This window comes from Cyprinodon tularosa, unplaced genomic scaffold (genome assembly GCF_016077235.1).
Source record: "Cyprinodon tularosa strain WSP-4 unplaced genomic scaffold, ASM1607723v1 ctg267, whole genome shotgun sequence".
Classification (NCBI taxonomy): Eukaryota; Metazoa; Chordata; class Actinopteri; order Cyprinodontiformes; family Cyprinodontidae; genus Cyprinodon; species Cyprinodon tularosa.
Genome location: NW_024038971.1, coordinates 1,392,087 through 1,405,069, shown reverse-complemented (window position 1 = coordinate 1,405,069; position 12,983 = coordinate 1,392,087).

Here is a 12,983-nt window from a genome sequence, read left to right as displayed (position 1 = left end):
AGCACATCAAGACACTGACATGTTTTTCAACTTTCTTTACAGAATAGTTTTATTAGCGTTTGGATCAGAAGTTTGACTTGGCCACTTCAACCCCATGAAAATGCTATCTGACTATCCATCATGATTCAGAGAAGAAAAAGGCTTTCCTATAGTCTAACTCTAAGCCTACCATAAGTGGTATTTCTGTGGGGATGATGTGTGTAGAGTAAAGTTGAGTGGTAGTTTTCAGTTGCTTTAGTCACAGTTTAAAAGCTTTAATCTTAAATTGATAAAATCATACTTTTTTAACTTTCTTTTTGATTATTTTTTTTTGAGTCCCTTAAATGACTTTTGACAAACTTAACTTCCCCTTGTTTTATTCATAGAATCTTTCAACATTATCTAAAATGATCCCACCTTGTCCAAATTTTTGGTATAGGTGATTGCCTCTATTTCAGTTCAATCCAGGTGGATAAAATGTGATCTTTCAATATTCATCCCTTGATCTGTTTGGTAGTTTTTCATCCTGATGCTGTTTGGACACTAATTTTCCTTAACAAACCCTTGATTCTTTCACATATTTATATTAAATTACACAAAAGGCAGACTTCTGATTGCGATTTGTTAGATTGAATTTTATTGTGAGGTATCAAAGTAAAGGGGCTTAAAAGATATGCTTTCTTTTTTTTTTCACAATTCTGTTCTGCTCTGTGTTGGTTTACCAAATAAAACCCCAATAAAAGACTTTCATGTTTTTAGTTATAATGTGACTGAATGATGAAAACCTCAGGGCGTATGATCACTTGTATATTGCACACTGTATACTCCCCACATGATTAGCATACAACATTATCAGGTGTAGAGTTTCTCACCAGGGAATCACAAGGGATTTTCTATTCTAAACAAAGCATGACCATGACAGACCAATGAAAGAGAAGTTTGATGCAACGTCACCAGTTCATGGAAAGTTATAAAGCTCCATAGAAATAAGTAAACAAAAGTCATCAGATGTTTATGTCAGCAGACTCTGTGACAGCCAGTTTAGCTTGGTCAGAAGATGAAGTGGGAGAAAATGGAGGAAACTGTGTTTTAGTGACAACTCATGATGAATCAGCTTTCTCATTAAGGTCAGATTATGAAACAATATAGAGACTGCATTTTGATTTTAATGTGTCTCGCCATATTGTAAACTGGAATCACTGTATACATTCAGGAGAGTTTTGAAAAGCAGAACAACTGAGCCAGCTTTGGAACCACTGATTCTTCATAGGTTCCTTGTTGGTTAGTAATGCAAATAGTTGAGCTGCCTTGATCAGATAAAGGGAAGCTGATGATCTGTCCATTTTCAAATATCACATTCAGAGTGGCATGAGCCCAGTCATGTTCCCTAAGGCATCACATGAGTACAATAAGCCACAGTCTGCTCTGAACACATTATTTGGCTCCTCCCTTATTGAATGATATACATAGTAGTCATCTTTATGTAAACTGTTTGTAAAGTTGCTGTTATTAGATTTCTCTGTGGTGAAACTTTAACCTCATAAATTGAGTTAAAGAATATGCAGGGTTATAATATATTATTCCTTTGCTGTGTCTGGCCTTTGGGAGCCATTAAGAAAGCGTTATCTGGAGCATCCCTGCATTACTTTTATTATTTTTTTTTTCCTGGCCATCTGTTTTACTGTGCTGTGGGTTTCTGCCTATTCAGCACAGTCTCTCCCTACCAGAGACATTAGTGGATTAACAGTCTCTTACACCAGCTGTCAACACATTATTCAACAATGCGGGTGTGATTCTTTCAAAACTGTCACTGTGTGGTTACAGGAAAAAAAAAACCTGAGATAGTTAATTGCACTGATGTTACATATTTATTTTATTGTATTTAGCAATTAATTCACATCAGAGTTTTATTTTAGTCATTTTTGACCTCAGTATAATCTTGTGTACTGTATGCGCCTCAAGAAATGAGATCAGCGTTAAGACTTCGACTTGAGTGTTGCAGTAACAATCAATATTCATTAGTTAAGGCAATGGCCTGCAGCCTTTCACTGCCCATTCCTAAGAAGCCATGGACCTTAGGTTTATAGCAGCATCACGAAACTGCAGGAATACAGCCTTACCTGTAAGATACTGTTGTTTCAAGTATGAGAAACTGCCGCTGAGTGTGTTTGATCTCAACTAACGGAAAAAATACATCATTTTGAAGAGGTGTCTGTTATTTTTATCTCACTTAAATGTTTGTTGTTGCGTGGGCATGGTGCGTTCAGCTTCTCTTTCACCTGACAAACAGGAAGGTGAGTGTGTGTGAGTGAACACCACAGGATGTAAGTTACTCATAGTGATCTTTCCACTGAGTACAACTTCTGCACTGTAAGACCACCTTTTGTGACAGTTTATCTCTATATATAGATCCTTTCTGTGTCACTATAACGATTATACGTCAGAAACGCCACATGCTATAAACACACTCACCGATTTAACCTGGTCGTGAGGTTAGAGCATTAGCATGCCTTCTTTTGAATTGCGTATCTATCAGTTCTTGACACTGTACTGGTAAGTGGCTGTCATTCATGTATACAGTATGTCAGGAGTCAATGGATGAAAGGGAAGGTAAATCCTGGACACGTTGCAAGACAATCATGGAGACACAAAGGACTAACAATCATGAGAAAACGGCTAATATTTTATGTTTCCAGCTGAACTCACAAAAACATTTTGGAATTTTTGATAAAAACATACTTCCAACTAAAAAAGCTTTATGTATGATTTATGCCCAAGGTCTTTTTGCTTCAAGGTAGTAACACGGTGGCTATGATCAGCCTGTTAGCAAATGTGACCATAATCCAATCCTTTTGTGATGCAATTCACATGTGATTTGTCATGGTCGTCTGGACGACCTAATTCCAATATTTTCACCCTCTAAAAAATCTGATTTGAACCACTTTCATATGTGATACTATTGAGTAGTTTTCAAACCAACTCAGGTTTGAACAGTCACGGCATTTTTTATCCAATATTTAATTCATTGCTAGGGCTGCCATTCCATAGACTTCTATGCAGCTGATTTCTTTGCAAAAGGTCTCTTGTTAATAATTGCTCTGTTCTTACCTACCTTTTTTGTTAATGATATGTTCATGTGGCCGTCTGCTCCCATAAACAGAGGTGACTCATCAGCCCACAAATTTCCCTACGATTAAAAAAATTGTGAAAAACTGTCAGAAAGGAACTGCTTTAACTCTTTAATGACAAAGTATAAAAGCTGCAGACATTTTCTCTACACATCTCATTTCCATGTGCAACGTAAGATTGTCAAGTATAACTTAGTCTAACTAGCGATTTATCAAAATGGAAAGTACCAAAAGGTCTGAATACACAAGACATGATTTAGCATTGGATCCAGTGAAAGATCAGATCACATGAGGCCGTGGCATTTAGATCTCATTACAAATGTATGGGGCTGGTCAGACCCACATGATTCTCTGAAACTGTGCTTGCATAGCTCAGGCCTGAGATAAACCCTTGGTCTATTCTGGTTGGACCTACAAGGTAACCACAACTATGTAGAAAATACTTAGTAAAAACTCTAAATCTCAACGTAACCTAGCCAGATTTTAACCTGACAACAGCCAGATGCATGTCTCGCTCCGCCGAGCTAGGCGGAGTGAGACATGCATCTGGCTGTTGTCAGGTTAGCCAGATTTGCCCTGCTTGGAAACATATGTGTATACAGCAAGCAGGGCAGACTTCAACATGCATAATCAATAAAACATTTCAACAAGCAGTGAACTTTATCCAAGATAGGAACTCAGGAATACAGAAAGTAGACAAAGTAAAATAACAATCCTCTTTGAGCTGAAAAACCTCCCTAAAGGTTTAATTAAAGCTACCTTAAAAGCCTATAGTATATAATTTATGTCTGAAACAGGGTTAGAGTAATCCTGTCTAAAATGGGGGTGTAAATTAGAGAGAATATTTCCTTAAATAACTTATTCAGAACTGGATCTTATATACAAGTTGAAAGCCTAGATGAAGATAATAGTTTGATACCTCAGTATTTTTTAGTTTTTTAGCTACCTCAGATGCTGTCCCACTTTCTATGGCTAATTTTATGATAACCGAAGGAGTGCCAATAGTCTTATTTAATAAAAAAAATCTATATTATTCATAAACAATCCCATAAAGTCATTACTGTTGAGACTGATTTACTACTGAGTGCTGGGGGAATGGATTATTCAAAAGAACCATGATTCTGTGTGAATTTGGTATCTCTTTTAGAAAAAACAAGGATTATTCTTATTTTTCTCTACTGGTTAAGATAAATATGCTGCTGTCATTTTAGATTAAGAAGGTTTCCAATTAGATGTGTAGCACATCATATTCTACTCAGTATCTTAGCGTTATGCTTCAAAACACACAGGTCTAATTTAAACCAGGTCTTCTAAAGCAAGGTTCAGAGAAGGAACCCATAAAAAAATCATACATTTCCCATAAAGTTTGATTTAACCACTTAAAATGTCTTTTATTTTAGTAACCCTATTCACCGAACAGCTATGTATCTAAGTTTCCACACACCAAGGTGATTTTTTCAAGCCTTTATTTCTCTTAACTATCAGGATAAATAACAGGTTTTAACATAAAAGATTTGATTTTTTTTACTATTAATATGTCACCTGTGTCATAGTTTAAAAAAGTGAATTCATTTTAGCTACTATAAAGACAAAGGGTTGACTAGATGATAGAGCTTTTCAATTAATCAATTACCTTTAATTGATATCTTCTAAATCCAAGGCCTTGAAATCTGAGGCTATGGTCTTGAGCCACATTGTGTGTGTGTGTGTGTGTGTGTGTGTGTGTGTGTGTGTGTGTGTGTGTGTGTGTGTGTGTGTTTTGTTTTTTCTTTACAATAGAGCACAGATATTTAATTTACTGAATTTTGTTTTTTAAAAGAAGAGTCAGATGAACTCAAATGATTTACACTATTTGTGTGTTTCAGCTGGGCTTGCACAAAGATGTTCATTTTGACAGAAGGAAATCCAAAAACTAGTGTTAGGTGACACCTGTGATCATAATTGCTGACTGGCAAGATTATGCCTCCTAAGGGAAGTATATTTTTGCAGCGCTAGGGTTCAATAGTCAGATGGGGAAGCCATAAATGTGAAAGATCTTTAAGGGAAATAAATGTGCAGCTCTGAACAATGCACGAGGATGTAGTGGGTCTAAATTAAATGTCGTGGGAAGGGGAAGGTTATGATGAAACCCTTCTTCCTGAGAGGAAACCAGGATTGGACAAGTAATCCTCCTAAAGTGTAACTTTTCCTGCAAGCACTCATGTGGGCTGTGGGTTCCAGCCTTGGCTGCAGCTCTTGAGGAAGAGTATTACAATAGTTCCCTCACACAAGCATTAATGCACTCAGACGCATACAGTGGAGGGGGAGGAGAGAGAAGAAACCCTTGAGAAAACAGAAGTTACTAATTAGGTAAAATTGTCCCAGAGCAATTGGATGTCTGGCTGAATTCTTCCTCTCTCTGCTTTCCTCTCCTCTGCCTGCCTGTCTCCAGATGTTTGACTTCCTGCATGGTTTCACTTTGGTTTAAATGCTGATTAATGTTCTGTTATCACAGCGTGAGACATTAGTGCTTATTATTAGTGAAGATAAATAATGAGCCAAAGCTGTATGTTTTGCACTGTTCCATTTTAATTAATAGGGATAAAAATGAATAGCCGAAATTAATCACTCATCTTAATTTCAGTTCTTCTGATATAAATAAATCGTGCCACCAACATGAATGAAATTCCATTCTAACTACATCTACATCATCGCAGGAAAATAGGAGGCTACTCCTCAAACTGGCTACCACACAACTAAATAACTGTGGGAACACACCAAAGAGGCCGCAGCCACCAAATTCCCCGGATTCATTTTCAACCAAGCAGCAACAGGAAGCAGCGAAACAATTCCAGTAACTCTGAAACTCACAAAACCCACGGGAGGCACTGCCGTTGTCGCATGTGCCACTCCATGTAGCTACACACCTGGACAAAATCAAGTGGCCTGTGTGGAGTTCACAGGACCACAATAAACAGCCTTTTCTCTGTGGTTTCCATCATAAATCGACATTTTTTATCCTCTGTTTCATTTTTATATTACGGAAGAACTGCTGCCTTTCCTAGCGCCCTTGGGATGTCATCTTAGGAAAACAAAAAAGGAATAAAGAATTATATCTGTACTCTTTACCAAATTTCATGTTTTCTGTGGACTCCACACAAAACGTTGAATTGTAATGCAGGGAGGTGACATAATAAACTAATCAGATTTCATTGATGTTCACAATAGTTCCCTGGATTGATTAGAATATCTGGAAATTGTTTTCATGTTATTATTTAATCCTGATGTTAATGTCAGAAAGGCTTGTGTAAAGATATCAATAGAAACAGGTCTACTCTGGAAAATGTATTGGTTACCTTTACATACATCAGAAATTGTGTAACACCTCATTCTCAGTCCATAAGGTTTTATAAGATGTCATCTCATCCTTTCTCATCCATCAGTGTGTGAGTGTGTGCATGAATGGGTGAATGAATGTAGTGTAAAGCGCTTTGGTCAAGTCTGCTGACTTGAATAAAGGTGCTATATAAGTACATGCCATTTACCATTTACCATACAGCTTTATGTCATTGGAAGATTTTTAATCTCGCCTGGGAAACTAGTGACAGGTAAAATTCACCCAGAATTAAATGGTTGTATTTCGGTAAATTGAAAAATATTATCAACAGGTCTAAGTGTTAAACATATCAATAAAATTAATTCAAGTTAAGTTGACCTGTTTTTAAAACACATTTTAAAATTGAGGCTGTTTAAGCTAGAGAAACCTATGTTAGAGTAGCTTAACAGCTGATCTGCAGGACAAAAGGTTGGTCAATGTCTTGAACAGAGTTGAAATATTGAGACTTTGGCTGTGTCCGAACGTCCGCCCTGACCCCTTAATCCCTCAATCACCATATAGAGCAAGGACCATATAGTGAACTCAGTTAACTTATCGTTCTGACAGATGATCACTACTTTTGGCGCCCCTTGGTCACTCCACTGCACATATTCAGTAGAAACCCATGTCCTGTATTTATGGAACCATTATTTATCCTGCAATTGCTGCTATTGCACTTCTGGTTAGACCTAAACTTCAATTTGTTGCCTTGTACCTGTACCTGTGTAATGACAATAAAGTTGAATCGAAATCGAAAACATTGCCTGCACCATCTTTGTTATTAGTTGCTGCTGTCAGGTAGTGACAGCCTATGGCGTTCGCGGGCCGCTGTGACAGCAAATCCCATAATGCTCTGCAAGGAGAGCTCTACTTGCAAAGCAATCGGGATATATCTGCTCATCTAGCCACCATGGATGATCACTACTTTTCAAGGTGCATTGTGAGAATCGTTGAGTTCACTACTTTTTCATCCACTAGACATTCGGACACTCTTTTAAAATGGCATAATCACTATATAGTGCCCTATAATGTGATTAGGGTGGACATTTGGACACAGCCACCGTTTTTAACAATGCATAGTTTCTCAGACTTCTATTTGGAGAAATTATTCACTTAATTTTCTGTTATACTTTCTGAATTTACTTGTTTGATTCTCTAAAATCATAGAAGACAGCAACAAATCATACCCTTAAGCTGCAATGTATCATATCAACAAGAGTTAATGATTTAGTAGGAATTAGCTTCCTGTTCACACATCGAGCCTTTCTGACACTTTTACTTGTGTCAACCCATTAACCCAGTAGAAAATAAATACTAAAATCTGAAAAAAGCTAAACTCCATGATTTGGAAGATTATCTCTGATAAATGACTCAACAAAAAGAGTCTATTGTGTAAGACTGACAGCGAGAGAAACGGCCTGAGAGTTTCAGTCCAGTATTCTGCTTTGTGCTCCTAATAGGAACCAGAGGCAGACTTGTAAAAGGAAACACACATTTCCTGTAGGACTGCTAGGTGACGTACATCAGAGCGAGCGATAGCCTTATTGCAGCTTTAGCAGGCCAGAATGTGACATCAGCAACTGGATCTTGCATGAAGCATAAACCACAACAAACACAAGTACACAGTCATAAACATCAGAGCCGGACCAAGACATGGTCCAGGGTCAGTGGAACAGAACCAGAGGAAGAGAGCAGACTTCTTTAGCAGTGCCACCCACTTTGCTCTTGACTCATGTTCTTTAAGGGTTTATGGATGCAGCAGTAGGGGGGGAAACACATGGCCCTCTAAGGGAACATAATCACTTCAAGTGCTCTTAAATAAGAGTCCTTGTGTTCTTAAAGACCAAAGATGGTGCAAATGTAAGCATGAGGCACTTGAGAATACTTTTCAGCGTCAGGCTACTTTTTTAAATAAGATTTTTATTATCAATGAAGCTGATAAAGCAGCCTTGTCTAAACACACATAAAGTACATGGTGATACAGGAAGGTAGAAGTCAGGGAAAGGCTTACAGTTCAGGGCTGTAGATCATCTCTATAAAAAGGAAAAGTTTCTAATTTCATTACATAAACTTAAAATGTCAAATCTAATTATTAAGTGCAGTTGTTGACTAAAATCTGTTATTTTATTTTGGATTATTGTGGATTATTTCCAGAATGGAAGGAGGACGAGGGAAGAGAGGTCATCTGAAAGTGTAGTTTTGATTAAAGGAAATGAATCACTTAAATAACATAAAATTGAAATTGGATATGATTGTTTATAATCGTAAACTTTCTAAAAGATTTAATCAGACTCAGAGCAATAGCTGGGTTTTCAGAAAGAGTTATCTATGCAGATATGATGGTCTCTCAGGTACTCTGGCCTCCACATTTCTTGGTGGCAATTCTACAAAAGCATAAAATAAAATTTTAAGCATTTTATGTTCTTTAATGCAGTTGTATAATCTCATATTGAAAGACACATTGGGCTTTTTACCCAATGTTTTTGTTGTTTCTTTTGGTACCAATAAGTCATAATACAACATTTACAACAAAGACTTGAAATGTGTTCATAAATCTAAATAGTGTTTGAGTTTCACTTCCTGAAAATGTACAAAAACTAAGAAATAACTTTTTCACTATATTATAACTTCAGAATAAAACTTAACCTCATATTAAACAATTATAAAAGGTCACATTTAAATAAAAAGTAAATATAGACAAATTATTTCTCTAATGAGGACATTTAAATAGTTTTTTCTTTCTCTCGAAAGATGTCTGCCTCACTTCCTATAGGAAAAAAACCTTTTTGTATGAATTAAAAGAATAAAACATATTCTGCCAGTGGTTTTAAATACGTTGAATTAGCTGTATATTTTTGCTTTAACTGCTGGTCCATGAAACACATCCTTATTAATGTGGAATGATTGCTTTCATGATAGTTTGAGAAAAAATACAAACCAAAACGACAGGGAAGGCTTCATGAGGTGCCCTTTGTACGAACAACAATCTAAGGCAGTAATCACATTGCTGAAGGGAAATTTGGTGTATTGCCAGTGAGGTACAGACCTCTGTGTTCTAATATAAGGTGATAATCTAACACTGAGGTTGCTGTGGGGTATTTTAGAGGCTTACTGTTGTTTGTTCTTTTGTAGATCCTATTAAAAATTTCTACTTTATCATTAGATAAGATGAAAGAGCATATCTAAATGTATTTCTTCAAATTAGATTCGGAAAAAGTTTTAAAATAATATTTTTAATAAGAAATGGCCAGAAAAAAAAAAATCACCTTTTGGATTCAGTAGTGGAATTAAATGGTGTAGTTTTTGGATGCTTAGTTCTTCTATGATGTCATTTTTGTCTTCAACTTGAAGTGTAGTCTTATACTAGAAGTAGAGAGTATTTGGTTTTAATTGGATGATCAATTCGTTAAATATTTGAGGCCTTTACGTATTAAAAGAATATCAATACACAACTAGCAGATCACCAACAAGCCAAGCCGGAAGTCTATTATCTGTTATATCTTTGCAAAGATTCAGTGCTGAGCAGGACAGATATTTTTGTTTTGTTGTTTTTATTTGTTAGTGTTTCCACAGCTCAAATAGATTGGAGTCTAAGTTACATTTGAATATCTTTATTTCTACAAAGAGGTTTTGTGAGTTTGTTCAGTTATTTTTTTAATTTTTAAAGGTTTCAGATCTTCATCTTTCTCCTACTGATAAGCATGCTTCACAAGCTTTAACAAGAGCGTAGGTCTCTTACTCAATGTCCTGACAAGCGTTTCCTTTCCTTATCTAGAGAGGAACCTCAGAACATACAAGGACATTCAAAGTAGATAACACCAAAGGCTTTTTCAGCTGTCCTGTTTTACTTGTTGGTGAATACTTGCAACATGTCTCCATAATGCAACCTTACAGATTCAAATGTGTCATCACATTAGTATTTGAAACAGCTCTGTCGATAACCAAGTGCCAGCTTTTCTAGAAGGTTGCCTGTATTTTTGTTGCTTTGCACATACTGGTGAAGCAGCTGTTTTAGTCACTCCATCCCAACTATTCTGCCTTTTTATTTATATAGCTTTTTTTTCTGTTTTTGTTCTGCATTTTAAATCTGTGTTTGCATGCTGTAAGATACTCATCTCTAAGTAACTTACTCAACCTTTGTCTGTTTTGCATATCTTGTTTTAAATCCGTATATATTCTTAACACAGGAAGCTTTCTTTCCTTTAAACATCTCTCATTCATCTTTTTTGTATTATTTTAGTTTTGTAAATCATAGGTTTGTTTTGACAGTGTATTGATAATCTTATGTTAGTGCTTGCAGTTTTTAACAGCAACGACCTGAAAAACCAGAAAAACCTGTGTTGTCTTCAACATTTGTTTCTCACTTTTGGAGTCACGTACCAATTTTGGACCTATTACCCTTTTGTCTGCCACAGCAGCTTTAACTACAGCACATACTCTTAGGATATCATTATTTTTCTTAGAAGACTGACATTTAGTCACTTCAACAAAGCAGAATTTTAGGAATGCAGCCGAGTAAATAAAAAAAGGCCTGAGGTGTATTCTGCAGAGGTGAACCACAAAAACTCTTTGCTGTTGACACTAAAGTTTTCACCTCACCCCAAATGTACACTGAAGCCATGATTCTAGGAGTCAGCAGCAGAGGTTTTATCACAGCAAGTAGGATTTATCAGGCTGCATTTGTGAACAGGCAGAATTTAAAACACTCTAAGTTAACCATTACAGTGCTGGATTTACTCATAACCCATGATGGTCTATAAAAAGGCCTTTCAGTCAGAAGTTTGGTTAAGAAAAATCAAAAGTTTAAATTTTCAGAAGAGGGAAACCCCAGACTCAAAGTGATGCAACCTTGTCATTACTTTGAGCAACACTTCAGACTTTCTATCAAATCTAAACCCAGAGACTGATGACCATTGAAAACTGTTGATTTTGGGTTTTGCAAAACCATTTTTGGGCTCTTTTTTTAAATACCAATTCTAGTAAATTTTCTTTAGACTGCACTAAGAGCCATTTTAATGGTAAGGTTCACCAGGTTCGTTTTTCCTAAAATTGAAAACATTCTGATATTAAAATAGGCTCAAAATGTCAGGCATACAAAAATAAATTGAAAGAGAAACAATTTAATTCAGTTTATTTCTATAGCGTCATCTCAAGGCACTTTACAGTTCAACAAGATCATACAGTCAAATTGATTCAAAGTTTTCCATCCATGGAAAACCAGTTGATTGCATCGACTTATTGACTCGAAGGCAATCCCTCACACTAAGCATGCTTGTAGCAACAGTGGAGAGGAAAAACTCCCTTTTAACAGGAAGAAACCTCCAGCAGAAACAGGCTCAGTGTGAGCGGCCATCTGCCGAGGCCAACTGGGGTTCAAGGAGACAGAAGCACGGATACAAAAAATAGCTGTAAAAGGCGGCCACGTCCAGGAAACACACAGCCAGGCAGACGAGCTCTGAGATAGGTCCCATGTCAGAGGATGAAGAGAGTACATCCAGCCAGTCACAGTCAGAGAAACAGGTCTGAACTGGAAAACAGGCCGATCTCCAGCATCTATACACAGGCCCCCAACAGCGCTGATCTTCAGCAGTAAACATGTTTTGCCAGCTCCAAGGTCAGATTGAGGATTTGCCCATTCACTTTGTACTAGGAGACATTAGCTTTTTTTTTTCCCCCAGGCCATTTTGAGTCCTGTGATGACATTTTCCCTCCCCAAATCTTGAGTTGTGCTCTTCAGGGTAAACCTACTTTGATGACCAGACCTTTTGAATATGCTCTACTTTAGGCCTTTCTATGCAAGAAAAAAAGGAAAAAAAAAAACATGGCTACCTTCACCCTCTGGAGATTCCTTAATTTTTAAAGCCTAACATGGATGTTTAAGGTTTAATAAGGACAATTCCTTCAAAACAGTAAAGGTGTGTTGTGATTACCTGCCATTACTTTAAACAATAACCTTTATTTAACCAGGACTCAAACTCCATTAAAATAAGGATCAAGAATAGAGGGATTTTTCCCTCATTTACATTGAACTTTTGCCCCCCATTTGCAAAATATATCTTCTAGCACATTAAAAAGGGAACTAAATCATTATGATTCACAATTAAGTTTTTGGCTGAAAATGTCTTTAGTCTTAAGAAAACACATATGATGATGAATAAGGCCTTGGAAGAGACCAATCAGTTCCAAAACTACATTAAAAAAAAACTTAAAGTACACATAACTAATGCTAGATATCAGCTATGATATCAGAGGTAGGAAAACAGTAAAGTACAACTCAGAGAGCCAAGAAGTTAATTTTTGATAAACTTTATTTTTGTCCCATTTCCCCCCCCAAAACATTACATACAAAAAAAAAAGGTGATCTGAACCAAATATTTCCTTGTGTCAAGATCTCAACATTTACACAATAAATAAAAAAAACATGTATAAATAAAAAAATAAATAAAGACATTATGTGCCAAAAAATTATAGACTCTTCTGAATTGGCAGATGGCTTTCACAACACTGGGTGTTTTCATGGA